Genomic DNA, 19352 nt, shown 5'->3' with positions numbered 1-19352 from the left:
CTCCTTTTCCAGGTTCACTAATGCCACTGGCTTAAACTCCTTCATAACAAAATGTCTTCCTTCAATGCCCAGCACCGTGTGCCCCAACTTACTGCAGTGAAAACACCTTTACACAGTGCCCTTCTTAAACCATCGGCACTGTAATTTTTATGTGTTCCACTACGTTATTGTAAGAACACCTGAGGCCTTTCACTTCCTTTCAACCCCTTGGACTTGTTTTTTTCACCTGGGCTAACCTATTGCCAGTGTGCTTTTCTCTATGTTTTGTAGTGTAGGATCTCCCCTTCTCCAAATTTTTATCACTCACAGGATGAAAATCCTCCCAGAAGCTAAATTTCATCTCATGCACCAATGCATACTCACCTGCCATTTCTGCCATGCTTTTCACTTCTTGAACTTTCTGTTCATTCACATGAATTCTTACCATCTCTGGAAGTGAGTCTTTAAACTCCTCCAGCAGAATAATCTCCCTTCGAGCCTCACAGGTCTTATTCCATTTTTAAGGCCTGCACCCATTTATCAAAATGACTGTGTTTAATTCTTTCAAACTCAATATAAGTCTGACCTGGTTCTGTCTCTATATTTCTGAACCACTGTCTATATTCTTCTAGTACCAATGCATAAGCACTCGAAATAACCTGTTTGACATCTGCATAATCTCTTGCTCCCTCATGTGACAGCACTGCACAGACTTCTCAAGCTTCACCCACCAGCTTAGTTTGAACTAGCATTACCCACAGGTAAAAAGGGGTAGCCATGGGCACACATATGGGCCCCAGCTATGCCTGTCTCTTTGTTGGCTACGTAGGACAGTTGATCTTCCGTAATTACACCGGCACCACTCCCCACCTCTTCCTCTGCTACATTTATGACTGCATTGGCGCCACCTCGTTCTCCCGCAAGGAGGTTGAGCAATTCATCAACTTCACCAACACATTTCAACTGACCTTAAATTTACCTGGACCATATCTGACACCTCCCTCCCCTTCCTGGATCTCTCCATCTCCATTAATGATGACCGACTTGACACTGATATTTTAACAAACCCTCCGACTCCCACAGCTACCTGGATTACACCTCTTCCCACCCTATCTCTTGCAAAAATGCCATCCCGTATTCCCAATTCCTCCGCCTCCGCCGTATCTGCTCCCAGGAGGACCAGTTCCACCATAGAACACATCAGATGGCCTCCTTCTTTAGAGACTTACTTCCCTTCCCACGTGGTTAAAGATGCCCTCCAATGCATCTCGTCCACATCCCGCACCTTCGCCCTCAGACCACACCCCTCCAACCGTAACAAGGACAGAATGCCCCTGGTGCTCACCTTCCACCTACCAACCTTCGCAGAAACCAAATCATCCGCCGACATTTCCGCCACCTCCAAAAAGACCCCACCACCAGGGATACATTTCCCTCCCCATCCCTTTCCGCCTTTCGCAAAGACTGTTCCCTCCGTGACTACGTGGTCAGGTCCATGCCCCCAACGACCCACCCTCTCATCCTGGCACTTTCCCCTGCCACCGCAGGAACTGTAAAACCTGTGCCCATACCACCTCCCTCACCTCTATCCGAGGCCCTAAAGGAGCCTTCCACATCCATCAAAGTTTTACCTGCACATCCACTAATATCATTTATTGTATCCGTTGCTCCCGATGCGTTCTCCTCCACATTGGGGAGACTGGACGCCTCCTAGCACAGCGCTTTAGGGAACATCTCCGAGATACCCGCACCAATCAACCACACCGCCCCGTGGCCCAAAATGTTAACTCCCCCTCACACTCTGCCGAGGACAGGGAGGTCCTGGGCCTCCTTCACCGCCGCTCCCACACCACCAGACGCCTGGAGGAAGAACGCCTCATCTTCCGCCTCGGAACACTTCAACCCCAGGGCATCAATGTGGACTTCAACAGCTTCCTCATTTCCCTTTCCCCACCTCATCCTAGTTTCAAACTTTCAGTTCAGCACTCTCCCCATGACTTGTCCGGACTTGTCCGACCTGCTTATCTTCTTTTCCACCTATCCACTCCACCCTCTCCTCCCTGACCTATCACCTTCATCTCCTCCCCCACTCACCCATTGTGCTCTATGCTACTCTCTCCCACCCCACCCTCGTCTAGCTTATCTTTCCATGCTTCCGGCTCACTGCCTTTATTCCTGATGAAGGGCTTTTGCCCGAAACGTCGATTTCGCTCCTCGTTGGATGCTGCCTGAACTGCTGTGCTCTTCCAGCACCACTGATCCAGAAAATAGCATTACCCACAGGTTTCACTGGACATGCCATGAGCCAATTTTGCAAATGAAATAAAAACGGTTTGGGCATTTTTCTCACCGAAATATGGCAATGTATTAACATTGTTTTATATATCCCTGCATTCTCGCTTCAACTTCATCCTGCTAATTTAACGTTCTTATCTAATTCCAAACATCAGAATTTCAAATTCTCCCTCTCTTCCTATTTCCTCTTTTTCTCTTTCTCTATCTTCTCTCTCTTTCTGTCTCTCTCTTTATCTTCTAACTCCAGTTATCATATTTGCAATTTAAGTTTCTCGAATTCGACTGCAGTTTCCTGCTTCTATGACAGACCAAAGTGCTTGACCAACTCCATTATGATGACAGCTTTCCCTTCGTCCCTGCTTGAAAACCAATTCTAATCTACATGTTAATTCTAAAAGTATGTCCTTCCTTTGTCTTTCTACACTTTCTTGCCAAATTTGGGAATCACCTTTAAACCTCAGAACCTCTTTAGTAATAGTAAAAGCCATTTCTTTTAATTTAACCAACCACAAGGAAACAAAATTAAATGAATTTTGTCACCTGTTTTATTTGAAGATCGAGGTCACTAACTGCCAAGTGATGGAATCTGCTGGGACCATTTGTACCCCAAATCTGTTCAAATATGTTCAAATCCCATACGACAAGCCCTCAAACTGTTATGATGTCGATGTTGAACTCCCCGTTAATTAAAACCACACACCAGAAAAGCTCATCTCACCTCGTAATCTGTTAAAACACGAGTGACAAAGTAGTCCCAAATTCCACTAATAAGAGAAAAATAACAATTTATTAGTATGCATTTTAACTCGCTGAGCTTGATGGTTTGTTTTCAGATGTTTTCTAGGTCTTGGTTTCTTAAGGTGCATGATGTCATTTCCAGTTTTTTGTTCGAGGGAAGGCAGATAGGCTCTAAATTGATGCGTTTGTTGATGGACTTCTGGCTAGAATGTCATGTTCCTAAGAACTTTCGTGCGTGGCTTTGTCCTAGAAGTGTGCATTGTCACAGTCAACGTGGTGTCCTTCTTTTTCTGTATGAATGGAAACTAGTGATAGTGGGTCATGTCTTTTGGTGGCCAGTTGGTTTTCATATATCCTGCTAGCACGACAACAGGACAGTCTGAAATGGAGAAAAAAAGATTCTAGATACACTGTTTAATCAGTGTGTGTTCAGATAAGTAACTCTCTTCATATGTGTACAACACATTCTGAATGAACTACTGAGACACAGTTAACAAAAAAATGATGCACATGATGAATAATATTTTTTAAGCATTAAAACATTATTTGATCATCATCTGAAGTGATACCTTTTCTTTCTCTCAACGTTCCCCCTTTTCTGGGATTCCCAACTCTAGTCTCTCATTTTTATCAGAATGTGTGTTAGAAATTCTTGTTTCTGGTTTCCAAACTTACTTCAATTAATCCCCTTTCTACCAGGAATTAAATATGTTGGCCTGTTGGGTTCTTTCCAAAACTAGTGTCTGTCATATTATTGGAGAGGAAAGTTATGGCATCAGACCCAATATTTGAACATATTGCTCTGTTGTACGTGTACTGTACAAAGGACCACAGCACACAGGAATTGCCAAAACATTGAGAGAAGTACATCTACTTCTTTCGATAATGTAGTTTTTCTCATTTTCCACATCTCCATATCTATATCCTCTCTCTCGTTCTCCCTTTGTATCTAGTTAAGAAATCCACCAATCTTCGTGGCCCATCTCTCAAAATCATTCTTTCATTTTATATGTAATGCTTTCTTCAAGATGTAATGTGATTATAATTCAGCAATGTAACTACAAAGACATGCGGGAGGAGCTGGCCAGAGTTAATTGGAAGGGGAGCTGAGCAGGAAAGACCATGGAGCAGCAATAGCAGGAGTTTCTGGGGATAACTCGGAAGATAATACCAGGAATGAAACCCCAAGAAGATGAAACATACTCATGAGAGGACAAGGCAGCCATGAGTGATACGGCATCAAACCAAAAGAGGAAACATACAATGTAGTGAAGATGATTGGGAATCCAGAGAATTCATTGGTTCTGAAACTACATAAGGCTGGAATCACTGACACTACAGAGCTCTTATTCATGGTCAGGGAAAGAAACAGAGGGAAACACATTCACTTTAAACACAGAAGATGGCATTTCTCAAGGAAAAAAGATTCAGGTGAATTAAACATTTGAATTAAGATCAGTTAAGTACTTTTGCGGAATGTGTCAGATTGGAAGCAAGACCCGGGGAGACAGACCCTCAGCAGAATGAGAGTTTGAAATTGAAGTATTTCCACATCAGAAACCAGGTTAGGTCACTGAGTACAGGGCTGATGGGTGAATGGGTCTCAGTGAGAATTGGGGAACAGACAGCAGAATTGCATTGCAGATATTGCAGCTCGAAACTGCGTATTCATGTTGTGCTGTAGACCACAGCAGCAGGAGAAGCAGACATGCATTCAACCACAACCTGTAACTTTTTGCCAGGATAATACTTCAGTCTGTCATTACCATCAACACCATCTATGGCTCAGTGACGAGTGTGGGTGAACATGTCAGAGTGAGAATCACATGAACCTGAACCTGATGCTAACTCATTAAAGCTACCAGACTTGACCAACAGATCTGAACGAAGCCCTGCAGTCCTGCCACATTCAGTTATAAATGGTGATGGACGATTAAACAAATGACTGGAGGAGAGGGCTCCACAAACATCCCCATCCTAAATAATGGAACAGACCTGCACATCAGTGTAAAAGAGAAGGATGTTTTATCTGCACCATCCTCTGCCAGAAGTGTTGAGTCGATGATACACCTCACCCTCATCATGATGCCCATAAAATCATAGATGCCAGTATTCAACTAATTCGATTTGCTGTATGTGACATGAAGAAACAGCCGAACACAGTAGATACGACAAAGGCAATGGGCCCTGACCCCGTTCCTGCAATAGGACTGAAGCCTTGTGCTGCACAACAAGCCGTGTCCCTGGGAAGCTGTTTCATTCCAGCTCCACCTCTAACATCTCCCTGGCAATGTGGAAAATTACTCAGCTGTGTCCAGTCCCCTAAGAGGGGAATAATTACAATCTGACCAATTATCACCCCCTAATTCCCACCAAGGCAGTCAAATTGGGTGGGAGTTCTATTTGACAGAGCTGACAAGCAGCACAGAAATACCCTGCTCAGTGTTGTCTCTGACAGGTCCCCATGTGGAGATAGTGCTGTTGTGAAAATGTCACTGGATTACTAATCCAGACCATGATAATGCTCTGGCAGCGGTTGGAAGTTTAAAACAATTAATAAAGTATCGAGATCTAAAACCTGGGTTCAGTAACAGTGACCTTGAAGCCAATATCGATTGTAAACATAATTTCCTTCTCCAATGTACTTTTATGAAGTGAACCTCCCGTGATTTCCTGGGCTGGCCTAAAACTGACTCCAAAGACCCTGACATGTGATAAACATTTCAATGTTCTCTGAAACGGCCAAGCAAGGCACTCATTTGTATCAAACTGCTCCGAGGACTGAAAGGATGAAACCGGACAGAACACCCGGCCCCAGCATCAGTGTCGGAAAAGGGAATGGGAACACAGTCCTCCTTCCTAACATCTGAGAGCATGTGACAACATTTACAGAGCTTTCCCACACACTGCATAGAAACAGCGGAAAAGGAGTAGGTCACACACACTTTAAGCCTCCCCCATTCTATTTCATGGAAAAAATCTCCTCAATGCACTTACCCCACACGATGTACATATCCGCTAATGTGAGTAACCTTGGGAAGCTATAAAATAGGAGGTGCAGTAGTACGTTTGGTCCACCGAGTTTGCGACCCAATTCAACGTAATGTTGGTTGGCCCTTCATTTCCACCGTACTCCTGCTCTCCCACGATCCCTTTACTGTCTCTAAATCCTTACTTATAATCAGTGTCTTGATTTCCAGGTGCGAGCCAATTCCCCAGGGTCACCAATATCTGAGTGCAGCCAGTTATTCTCATCTCAATGCAGTGTGACCTGCCTGTACCTAATGCTGTGGTTTCTTGTTTTAGACATGTCAGACAGGGGAATAATCATGTCTGCTTCCAATCTGTCTCACCCTGTCAGAGTTTTGTATATTTCACTGCGATCTCCACTCATTTTACTAAACCCCATTGAATATTGGCCCAGTCACCCCAAACTCGGTTCCCACAACAAACCTGTCATCCCAGAGATCAGTCTGGTCATCCTTCACTGCTCTCCGTCAATGTCAGGTTTGTCTTTATTAGGTGAGGAGACCAAAACTGCACATAATGCTGCACAATGTTCGAATGGATGTCTCACCGGGGCCCTGTACAGCTGCAGAAAGACAACCTTACTCCTAGACTCAAATCCCACTGAAATGAAGGTCAACACACCATTTATCTTCTTCACTGCTTTCTGTTTCTGCAATATTGCTTTCAGCGACTGGCGTACAAGGAGATGCAGATCCTTTTTCCGTGTTATAGCTCCCACTTGCTGGTTAGATATACACTGGTCAGCGTGCCAATGTCATTCCGAGTATTAACATCTGGTTACAGAACTCACTGCACTGCAGGGACCTCAGAGGTTTATGCAGAAGGAAACAATAAAACGGAGCATAAGTCACTTTGTAGATCAACATGTTTTAACCAATCCTTTTCAAATGGTAGAGTGACAATTTATCGTTTCCACCAAAGGGCACACTGTCACCTCTATCCATATTGTTCTCCATCTGTCACGTATTTACTTATTCACTCCACTTGTCTCAGTCTTCTTGGTGCTTTTTTACAACCTCCTCACAATCCCACATCCATTAGTGTTGTCAGCAGGCTGGGATATATTGTATCTGATTCCAGCAACCAAATGTTTAAAGGACATTGTGAACAGCTGGGCCCCAAATACCGATCCCTGTGATACCTCAGCAACCGTCCTCTGTTAATTTCTATTTCTGTATTTCGTCAATCTGGCAGTCACTGGCTGGGCCAGCATTTATTGCCTGTCCCGAGTTGCCATTGAGAAGGTGGTGGTGAGCTGCCTTGTTGAACACTGCAGTCCACCTGCTGTGATTGACCTCCAATTCCATTAGGGAGAGAATCCCAGGATTCTGACCCAACGACTGTGAAGGAGTGGTGATATATGTCCAAGTCAGGATGTTGAATGGCTTGGAGGGGAACCTGAAGATGATGGTTTTCTCATACATCTGCAGCCCTGTCCTTCTAGATAGACGTGGTCGTGAGTTGGTTAGATGGTCTCTGAGGATGTTTGGTGAATCATTTCATTGAAGCATGTAGATAGTAACGCACTGCTGCTGCTACAGCTGCTGCTGAGCATTGATGGTGGAGTATTGTGGATGAAGGGACAGTCAAACTGGTTACTTTGTCCTGGATGGTATACAGATTCTTGTATGTTGTTGGGGCTGCACTCATCCAGGCAAATTGGGAGTCTTCTATCGCACTTCTGACTTAGATGATGGACAGACTTTTGGATGTCAGGATGTGAGTTACTCGCCGCAGCATTCCTAGCTTCTGACCTGCTCTTGTAGTTACTGTCTTTATGTGGCGAGACCAGTGAGTTTCTGAGCAATGATTACCCACTAGGACTTTGATACTGGGGGATTCAGTGATAGTACCACCATTGAATGCCAAGGGGCAGGTTAGATTGTATTTTATTGGTGATGGTCATTTGTGAGGCCTGAACATTACTTGCCACTTGCCAGCCTGGATACTGTCCAGATCTTGTCGCGTTTGAACATGGACTGCTTCAGTATCCGAGGAGCCACAAATGTTGCAGAACATTGTACAACCATTGGCGAACATCCCCACTTCTGACCTTAAAATGGAGGGAAGGTTATTGATGAAGCAGCCCTGAAGAAGTTTCTGTTCACTGCTCGAGGGACTCCGACAGACTTGGAGCTGAGTTGACTGACCTTTTTCAACCATGACCATCTTCCTACGTGTCAGGTATGATTCTAACCAGCAGGGAGTTTGCCTCTAATACCCATTGAGTCCAGTGTTGCTAAAGCCCCTTGATACCATATTTGATCGAAGGCAGCCTTGATTTAAAGGGCTGTCGCTCTCACACCAACTCTGGAATTCAGCTTTTTGTCCATGTTTAAACCACGGTAATGAGGTTAGGAGCTGAGTGGACCTGGTGGAGCCCAAACTGGACGTCATTGACCAGGTTTTGCTGAGCAAGTGCTGCTTAAAAGCACTGACACCTTCCACCGCTTTACTGATGATCGAATGTTGGCTGATGGGGTGGTAATTGGCCGGAATAGATTTGTTCTGCTTTTTATATACAGGAGATACTTGGGGTGATTTTCACGTAATTGGAGAAAGCCATTGTTGTAACTATATTGAAACAGTTTGGCTGGGAGAGTGGCAAGTTCTGCAGTACAAGTTATTGGTACTATTGCCAGAATGTTGTCAGAGTATGGACCCTATGGAGTATCCAGTATCTCCAATCGTTTCTGGACATCGCGTTGAGTGAATCGAATTGGTTGATGATTGGTTACTGAATTACTGAGGACCACGGGAGGGGGCTGAGATGGATCATCCACTCAGCATTTCTGACTGAAAGTTGTTGCGAATGCATCAGCCTCATCTTATACACTGAAGTGCTAGGCTCTTCCATCATGGAGGAAGGGGTTATTTGTGGAATCTCTTCCTCCAGTAAATTGTTTAATTGTCCCGAACATTTCTCGATTAGATGTGGAAGGACTGCAGAACTTAGATCTGATCCTTTGCTTGTGGGATCACTTAGCTCTGTTTATCACTTACTGCTTATGCTGTTTTGCCCACACGTAGTCCTGTTTGGTGGCTTCACCAGGTTGACACCGCATTTTCAGGTTTGCCTGGTGCTGCTCCTGCCATCCTGCACATCCATTGAACCAAAGTTGATCCTCTGGCTTGATGGTAATTGTTGCGAGGGGGATATGCCAGGTCATGAGGGTGTGTGGCTGTACAATTCTGCTCCTATAGATGAACCACAGCACCTTATGGACACCCAGACTTGAGCTGCTAGATCTGTTTGAAGTCTGTCCTATTTAGCACCGTGATAGTACCACCCAAATGGTGAATGTTATTCTCAATGTGCAGGTGTGACTTTGTCTCCACAATGACTATACGCTGGTCACTCTTACCAATACTGTCATGGACAGATACTTCTGCAACTGGCAGATTAGCAAGGCTGTGGTCAGTATGTATTTTCCTCTTGATGGTTCCTTCACCACTTGCCAGTCTAGCAGTTATATCCTTTAGTACCAGGCCAGCTCGATCAGTAATGCTGTCGCTGAAATACTCTTGGAGGTGGACATTGAAATCCTCCACCCAGAGTACATCTTGCGTCTGTGCGACCCTGAGTGCTTCCTCCAAGTATTGTTCAGCATGGAGGAGTACGGACTCATCAGTTGAAAGAGGCTGGTATATGGTAAGCAGCAGGAGGTTTCCTTTTCCATGTGTAAACTAATGCCACGAGACTTCAGGGATACGGAGTCATTGTTGAGGACTCCAAGAGCAATTCCATTCCAACTGTATCCCAATGTGCCGCCACGTCTGCTGTATCCGTCCTGCTGATGAGACAGGAGATTTCTGGGGAAGGTGATGGGGAGTATGGGACATAGTCTGAAATGGATCATCCACTTAGTAGTTCTGATTGAGGATTGTTACGAATGAATCAGTCTTATCTTATACACTGAAGTGCTGGGCTCTTCCATCATGGAGGAAGGGGTTATTTGTGGAATCTCTTCCTCCAGTGAATTGTTTAATTGTCCCAATGTTTCTTGACTAGATGTGGAAGGACTTATACCTTACAGAATCATACCATACAGACAATGTCAGGCTGTTGCTTGACGAGTCTGTTTATTTCTATTCACTGTTTCCTGCCAGCTGTCCCATTCCAGAAACATGTCTCTCCATTAGCCCCAATCCACTCAGATTTGATTATGCAAACTGGGCTTGGAGCTGTACCAAAATTTTTCGAAAAATCAAAATGTTTAACATATATTGCTTCTCTTTCATTTATCTCCCATTCTGTATCTCAAACATAATTCCCATTTCATAAGTCTATGTTAGTGTAGTCTATGACCATTACTTTAAACCCCAATAATTTCTCCTAAACCATTTCCTTACTATGTTCTATGTTCCATGTACGCTATCATTTTCCCACACCAGACTTGGTTTTCCTTGTATTGTTAGAAAGTTCTGTGAAGACAGAACTGAAGTAGTGGCTTCATAGTTCTGCCATTTCCCTGTTCCCCATTCTCCATTCTCTGGTTTCAAACTGTAAGGAAACTGTACATGTTACTCATATTTTGCACATTGACATGATTTATCAAGTTATTACACTTCACTCTTATAACCCTTGTGAATACTCTTCAGAAACTCATCAATCCCCGCCTTAAACTGCTCAATAATTGACCTTCAACACCATACACTCACAGGAGCATAGACTCTGTGCCAACAGAAGAACAGCATGATCTATATTAGTCCCACTTCCCTACAGCAGTCCCATAGCCTGGAATGTTATGACACTTCCAAGTGCTAGTCCAAGTACATTTTAATGATTGCGAGGTTATCTGTGATAATTTCCCTCTCAGGAAGTAATCTCAGAACACAACATCCTCAGCTGAAAAAAATGTTTAAATCGTCTCTGAAACTCAAACCCTTCACTTTAAAAGTGTGCTCCTTTGTTCTTGACCCACTGACTAAAAGGAAAAGCTGCTGTCTATCCACCCTGTCCGTGTCGCTCACAATCTTATCATTCTGAATCACGGACCCCTCAGCTTTTTCTGCTCCAAAGTAAACAACCCGATCTTATCCAGCCTCTCTCCATAGCTGATATGCCCCATCCCAGGGAACATGCTGGTGAATCACCTCTGCACCCTCTCCAGTACAATCACATCCTTCCTGGAATGTGGCTCCCAGAACTACATACAGTATTCCATTTTGGCAGAACCAAAGCCCTGTATTACTCTTATAATCTACGCCCTGATTAGGAAACACAACACCCAAGGTCCAATTCTTAACTAGTCCATTACCCTGTCCAGTCACATTCAGGGATGTGTGGAGAAGCACACTCTGAGGTTTAAAGTGTGCTGCCATTCATTGAGTCCTGCCCTGCCTGCTTCATTCTCCCAAAGAGCATCACCTCATATTTATCAGGGTTACATTCCATCTGCCATTGATCTGCCAATCTGATCATTCCATCTGCATCCTCCTGTAAATTAAGGCCTTCCTCCTCACTGCTAACCACCCAGCCAATCGTTATGTCAAACATACACTTACTTACCTCACCTTCCCCAATCTCCACCTAGCCCCCTCCACATTCTCTCTCTCTCTCTCTCTCACACACACACACACACACATTATGTATTTATTTATGAATTACACAAACAATAAGGGATACACCTCTGATCCCTGTGGTACACCAGGGGTCACTGGACTCCAGTTACACAAACAGCCCTCTTCCACCACCCTCTGTCTCCTGCTACTAAGACAGTTTTCGTTGTAACTTTTCAAGATTTCCTTCATATTGTGAGATTTTATTTTATTTTTCAGTGTTCCAGGTGGAAATTTGTCAAAGGCCTTTCTAAAAAAAACAAAACAATCGACCTCCTCAAACTAATTCAATCAAACCCATTGGATGTGACTTCCTTCTGATAAAGTCATGATGATTATCCCTGATCAAACCTTGCGACTCTGATTGGAGTTCGATTTTCTCCTTCCCTATTTTCTCCAGTAGTTTCCTTAACAGTGATCTAATACTCGCTCGTCTATAGTTCCCTGGACTACCTCTCCCATCCTTACTGTGAAGTGGAATCGTATTAGCTGTTCTCCAGTTCTCTGGCACCTCCCCTATGGTCAGATTCTAATTAAAATATTCAGTCCGCAATGCAATTAACGTGTGTATTGCTGCTTCCTCTGAAATACATGTATGAAGTACATCTAGTCTGTCAGATTTATAAACACTCAATCCAGCTTTCTTTTCAAAGATGACCCCAACACTGATCAGAATGATCTCAGATTTTACTCACACAAGTCCCATGGTCACTTGGTATTTCTGGAAGAATTTCTGGACATTCTTCCATGAAGATAGACACCAAAGAAACTGTTTCTTTTCCCTGAGATTTCTCTGTTCTCTGCAATAACTTATCCTGAACGCACACCAACTGTTCCACATTTGATCTTATTTTTATTTTTCTTCATACATTAATAGACGGCTTTTTAGCAGTCTTTATGTTTTTCTTTCGCTTGCACGCTTTTTCTCTTTTTGTTTTTCTTCTCAGTTTCTTGGTCATCCTTTGCTGGGTCCTACATTTCTCTGAATCCACTGGCTTCCTGCAACAATTGGAATTTTTCTAAGCTGCCTCCTTTCATCTAATAGGTAGTTGAAGGTGGGGTTGAAAGTGATAGTTGGAGAAGAGGGTGGACCAAATTGATAGGAAGGAAGGTGGACACATCAGAACATTCAAAAGGGCGGTGCTGACGTGGAAGGTTGGAATGGGATAAGATGGGATTAGGGGAAATGGGGAAATCCACTATGATCCCCCGTGGTTGGATGGTCCCAAGGCAGAAGAGGAGGCTTTCTTCCTCCAGGTTTCTGGTGGCTCGGATTTGGCGATGGAGCAGGCCCAGGACCCTCATGCCCTTGGCAGAGTGGGAAGGGGAGTTAAAGTGCTCAGCTACAAGGCGTTGGAGTTGTTCAATGTGGCTGTCCCAGAGATGTTACCTGAAATGATCTACAAGTTGACCTCCTGCCTCGCCAATGTAGAGAAGACCACATTGGGTTTAATGGATGCAGTAGATGAGGCGTTTTGTCTCCCTTTATCACCTATCACTTTCAACCCCACCTTCATCTACCTATCGCAATCCCAGCTACCTCCACCCTGGCGCACCCTCTTCTCATTTATCTCTCAGCCCCCTTGGCCCATAAGCTTCATTCCTGATGAAGGGCTTATGCCCGAAACATCGATTTATCTGCTCTTAGTATGCTAGCTGACTGTGCTTTTTCAGCACCACACTCTTTGACTCTGATCTCCAGCATCTGTAGTCCCCACTTTCTCCTCACACCTTCAAGGCTTGCATAACTCAGATTTATAACGGTTACTTCAAATACAACAAAAACTATCGTGTACTCAAACAGTATAAAAGAAAACCAATACATTGTGGTCACTGTTCCCAAAATTTTCAATTAGCTCTTCTAATCACTCAACACCAATTCCTAAATAACCTGATCTCAAGCTCAGTGTTCAACATAATGTTCATGTAAACCATCTCACACGTGGTCATGAAATCCATTTTCCCAGCATTAGCACTCAATTGGGTTAACACAGTTTAGACATAATGTAAACAGTACATTATTACTGCTGTATCCGCAAATGTGTATATCTCATTTCCTGTTTTATAACATGTCTAACATTTGTATTGCAGCTTTCACTTTGATATATAACACCCATCAATGTTTCCTCCTCCTGTTTTTGCGATCCACCTTACTAGATCCTGTGGAATCTGAGCGATGTGGGCTCTGGGGAGATTACTGGCAGAGATCATCTCGCTACATCATTTATGATCTTCTCAAACTTTAATTTCTCCAGATCTCCCGTTATGCTGATGGAGTAGAGAAGGACAATAATCTTCCAACAATGCTCTGTATTCTCCCAGAGAGCTGATACTGCTCTAACCTGGGTGGGAATCTTACAACAGGCTGGTAAAGTGTTGCTGCTGCTGTACAGAGAGAGCACATCTGGAGTAGTGTGTACAGATTTAGCCTCTTCTATGAAGAAAGGGTGTTGTTATGTTGGAAGCAGCTCTGAGATGGCTCCCTCAACTGATTCCTGCAATGAAGGCGCTGGCTTACAACGAAAGGATGATCAGGTTGGTACAGTAGTCATTGGAGTTTACAAAAATTAAAGGTGATCTTATTTGAACACAGATGACCGAAGGAGTTAACAAGTGAAGTGAATTACACAGATAGTGGAGGAATCCATTCTGTTCTCCAGCCTGTTACACAGGAACAACAGGATGATATTCAGGCCTTTGAACCTATTACACCAAAAGAGGACGAGGCTATTCAGCCTCTGGAGCCTGATATACATTTACAGAAGGAGGCCAATCAGCCAGTCGAGCCTATAACAGTAGGCCATGCTGCACCAGTATCCTGTTAAGCAGCAACAGGATCAGTCCATTCAGCCTCCTCAAGTCTGTAACATAGGAACTGGAAGAGGTCACACAGTGACTGGAGATTGTTACACTGGGATAACAGGAGGCCAGTCAGACCCACTGAGCCTATTGCAAGGGAATTGGATAAGGATAAAAACTATCTGAGATTTCTTTCGTGAGAAAGGAAGAGGTAATTTAGACACGTGTCTGTTGTATGGGAACAAGAGAAGAACACTCACTCCCTCGGTCCCATTTCTGGGATACATGAGGAGACCGTTCAGTATTTCCACCTGTTATAGAGAAGTATGATAAGACCCATCACCCCTCAAAATACTAGACGGCAACAGTAAGATTCCATAACCTCCCAGTCATCTAAAAGATCAACAGGAGGAGGTCATTCTGGCCTTGGAAAGGACAAATGGGAACACCAGAAAGACGTCAGCCCATCGAATTGTACACCAGCAGGATGATGAGTCCAGTCAGCCACACATGGCTTTTACACAGTAATTGGAGCAGATCTCTTAAAAACGTTTGCCCATTAAATAGAAATTCAAAGAAAACGCAAAGGCTTTCGAAAGGGAAGAACTTATAATAATGTTATACATTAGGGACTAAAGTGTAAAAATAAACTATTGTAATTTAAGGCTAATTGTTAGAGTCCATTGTTCAGAACATTTGCAAAGTTAAACCACAATTCCTCAGAGTCAACATGGTATTACGAAGGCTAAACCGTGTTTGAATTGTTTGCTTGAGTTATTTGAAGATGTCACAAATAAGGTGAATAATGGGAATCCTGGAGATGGAGCATATCTGGTCTTCCCGAAGGCATTGGATATGTCACTTCTCCAAAGAGTAAGTGGTAAGATCAGACAACATGGGTTTAAGAGTAATCTATTAGCTTGGATGAAGGATTGGATAACAAATAAAATGGAGTCAGATGAAATAAATGTGTCATTTTCTTTTGGCAAATGCAATTTGTGGGGTGCCATTGATTTCAGGACTCATACCTCATACATTTGCAATCGATGGTGGTACTGCACTCGGTTGATGGGATAGAAAATGCGATGCCACATGTTCAGATGACACTAACATTGGTAGGAAATTACTTCGGAATGATTTAAAACTATATGGACAGGTTGGATGAATGGGCCAACATTTGGCAAGGAAAATTAAAGTGAATAAATATGGGGCTATTCAAGTTGGCCAGTATAATAAAAAGACAATGTATTATCTAAATGGAGAGAAAGTTCAAAGTGCTTAGGTGCAGAGGGAGATGGGTGTCTGCTTGCATATCACAGAATACTTGCTTGCGGGTACTGTAAGAAATGAGAACTGCAAGCATAATGCCAGTGTTTACTTATAAAAGGATAGAGTAGAAACGGAGGGAGTGTTGCTGTAGCTATGCAAGGAATTAGTGAGGCTGCAACTGGAGTACAGTTTAGATGTCCTGCAGAATGAGGTATTTCCATTGGAGGCAATTCAGAAGAGCTTCATTAAATTGAATTCATATTTGAAGTGTTGTCTTATGAAGAGAAATTAAGCAGTTTAGGCCTATACTTTCGAGTTTATAAGAATGAAAGGAGATCTCACTCAGATCTGTAAAATGCTAAAAGTAATTGAATGCGTAGATTTGGAGCGGATTTTTTTTCATGTGTCACAATCTACAACAAGAGACTAGAGTTTTAGGATGGAGAGATGGCAGGAAAGTGGAACAGAGGCCGTGTTGGCATCAGCCTCATCGAGGGGTTGGATTCCTCACAGATGCTCATTGTTCTTATTCAACTCTTTGACTGCGTTGCCCAGGAACGGGGGAGGATTGGGGATCATACAGGAAGCAGGCACTCAGGATAAATCAGTCTCAATCAGTTAGACAGAATGCAACCAGTAAGGTCATACAGTGACCAGCGCTGGGTTCTCAACTATTTACAGTCTATATTAATGATCAGGAGGATGGAACAGATATACAGATGCTGAGTTTGGTGATGTCGCTGTGGTAAGCAAGACATTAAATTACCAAGAGAACGTGGAGAGTCTGCAAATAGATTCAGAGAGGTAAAGGCAATAGATAATAGTTTGGCAGGTGTAATTTAACATTATATAACCTGTCATTTCATTTACAGGAATAATGGAAGGCAATATGCTACTGAAATGGAAAGGGATTACAGGACTTATTGATACTGTGTACTGGGGGGTTCACTCAGACCCGTTCAGACATGGCAGGTTTTGCTCCATCCCTGATCATCTGCTCCTAGACACTCCAAGTGACCCCATTGCTCTCCGTACACATGGAATACTTTGACGTGGTTGATTGGTGGTGGGGATGGTGTATTGAAACGTGCATCAAGGGGACGGCCTTTATCCAATATATATTCATTTATTTTCTACGTGAAGACCCGATGACGATGGGAAATGGCTGGCTGCTTCTGAATGAATAGGCCGTGACTGCTGCCAGGACGGTGGGTATTCACCAACATGATGTACTGTGCATGGGTATACTGTAACATTAATAGAGAGAGAGCTCCTTCAGTTCCTCTACCTCTCCCCATTGACATGGGTACTCTGCAGATGCAATGTTCACCATCGGGAATCCCACTATCCTGAATACACCCGGCAGCTCCCTGCTGAGGGAGAAACAATGCTTCTCATCCACCATATGTATCCACCATCACCGAATGGTTAACACTGATGTTGAGATACTGGGAAATGATGGATATGTCACCTAGTCCTGCCTGGAAAGTTCCAAATCATAGAAGCTGAATGAAACTGTGACCCTAACAGCCACTTGCAGCATCGTCCTCCCCCTGGTGTGAAGCTGCAGGTCGTGTTGAAGGAGGTGACACCGCTCTGTGACCAGCTCCTTGTTCAATCAGGGTCCCCTCACACTTTGATCCTAGGTTAGGTGGAGCTTGAGAAGCTGTTCCTGGAAAACCAGGGGTTGATACAGCAGATCCCTTTCCCCACACACACTCACTGCGTGGTTTCAGAGCTTCCCCTCTCTGCAGCCTCTGCTCCGTTTGTTGATCATGTTACAGACCCAGATGTTGTAACTACAGTCCCCATGCTCCATCCCGAGTTGGGTCAGCAAATTCTCAGGTCTCCCTGAATGTCTGAGGCAGCTCACAGCACAACCTCCAGCAAACTATCCCCCGCCCCTCCACTAACTTTTCAATAACAGGAGTCAATCAAAAACCCCTCAGCTACAAGTGTTGTGGACCAGACCAGATCCCCGCAAAATATTTCAAGGCCGCTTAGACCCAAAGCTTTTCTTATTTTGAATATAGATGGAAAGTGTGCGTTCTAGATATGTTGTGTCTGGTCAAACCACTCGACATTAAGCAAAATATAATATAATCTATTCAAATGATTTAGTTAAAGTCCAATCAAAGAAAAGAACATTTTGGGATAGCTTATATTGGAACACTTACACAACAATACATATTGTACCTTCTTGGTATACATCGCTTGACACAACGATATATTCAAATACAGATTCTTAAATGCAATTTTCCAATACAGGAGAAATCAACATCAACAAGAGATCTCAACGAGAAAAGCAGCTGGGGATCATGTATTGACACTCCCAACCCTTCTGGGATCCCCAGCAGCTTCTGAATGCTGCAGCTAAAAACCACACGAGTAGACCTGGTCTGTGAGAGCTGGCCACAGCTCTTCCATTGTTACCACCATTTAATGAAACCTAAAGGCTTTCTCAGTTATTTACTTAAACTGTCTTGAGACAGCAGTTCTGCACCTCTGCCTTTATAACCTCTTCAAAAACAACCTAAGAGAAAATAACCTCTTTACAGTGATAGTATAATCACAACTCCTCCTTTAATAAAATGATCCATCAATATACAAAGATGGATTAATTTTAGACCTCCTAATCGTCCTCTATTTGTAGACTGAAATGCAGATATTGGTAAAAACAATGACTGCAGATGCTGGAAACCAGATTCTGGATTAGTGGTGCTGGAAGAGCACAGCAGTTCAGGCAGCATCAGAGGAGCAGTAAAGTCGACGTTTCGGGCAAAAGCCCTTCATCAGGAATAAAGGCAGAGAGCCTGAAGGGTGGAGAGATAAGTGAGAGGGGGGTGGGGGTGTGGAGAAAGTAGCATAGAGTACAATAGGTGAGTGGGGGAGGGGAAGAAGGTGATAGGTTTGGGGGAGGGTGGAGTGGATAGGTGGAAAAGAAGATAGGCAGGTAAGACAAGTCATGGGAAACAGTGCTGAGCTGGAAGTTTGGAACTGGGGTGAGGTGGGGGAAATGGAAATGTGGAAACTTTTCAAGTCCACATTGATGCCCTGTGGTTGAGGCGAAAGATGAGGTGTTCTTCCTCCAGGCTTCTGGTGGTGAGGGAGCGGCGGTGAAGAAGTCCCAGGATCTCCATGTCCTCGGCAGAGTGGGAGGGGGAGGTGAAATGTTGGGTCACAGGCGGTGTGGTTGATTGGTGCGGGTGTCCAGGAGATGTTCCCTAAAGTGCTCTGCTAGGAGACGTCCAGATGCCACAATGTAGATACCTTTAGGGCCTTGGATGGACCTGAGGGAGGAGGTGTGGGCGCAAGTTTTGCAATTCCTGCAGTGGCAGGGGAAGATGCCAGGATGGGAGGGTGGGTTGTAGGGGGGCGTGGACCTCACCAGGTAGTCACGGAGGGAACGGTTTTTGTGGAAGGTGGAAAGGGGTGGGGAGGGAAATATATCCCTGGTGGTGGGGTACGTTGGGAGATGGCTGAAATGTTGGCGGACAATTTGGTTTATGTGAAGGTTGCTAGGGTGGCAGGTGACCACCAGGGGCGTTCTGCCCTTGTTACGGTTGGAGGGGTGAAGTCTGAGGGCAGAGGTGCGGGATGTGGACGAGATGCGTTGGAGGGCATCTTTAACCACGTGGAAGGGAAATTGCGGTCTCTAAAGAAGAAGGCCACCTGGTGTG

This window comes from Hemiscyllium ocellatum, unplaced genomic scaffold (genome assembly GCF_020745735.1).
Source record: "Hemiscyllium ocellatum isolate sHemOce1 unplaced genomic scaffold, sHemOce1.pat.X.cur. scaffold_412_pat_ctg1, whole genome shotgun sequence".
NCBI classification, from domain to species: domain Eukaryota; kingdom Metazoa; phylum Chordata; class Chondrichthyes; order Orectolobiformes; family Hemiscylliidae; genus Hemiscyllium; species Hemiscyllium ocellatum.
This window is presented reverse-complemented; position numbering follows the sequence as displayed.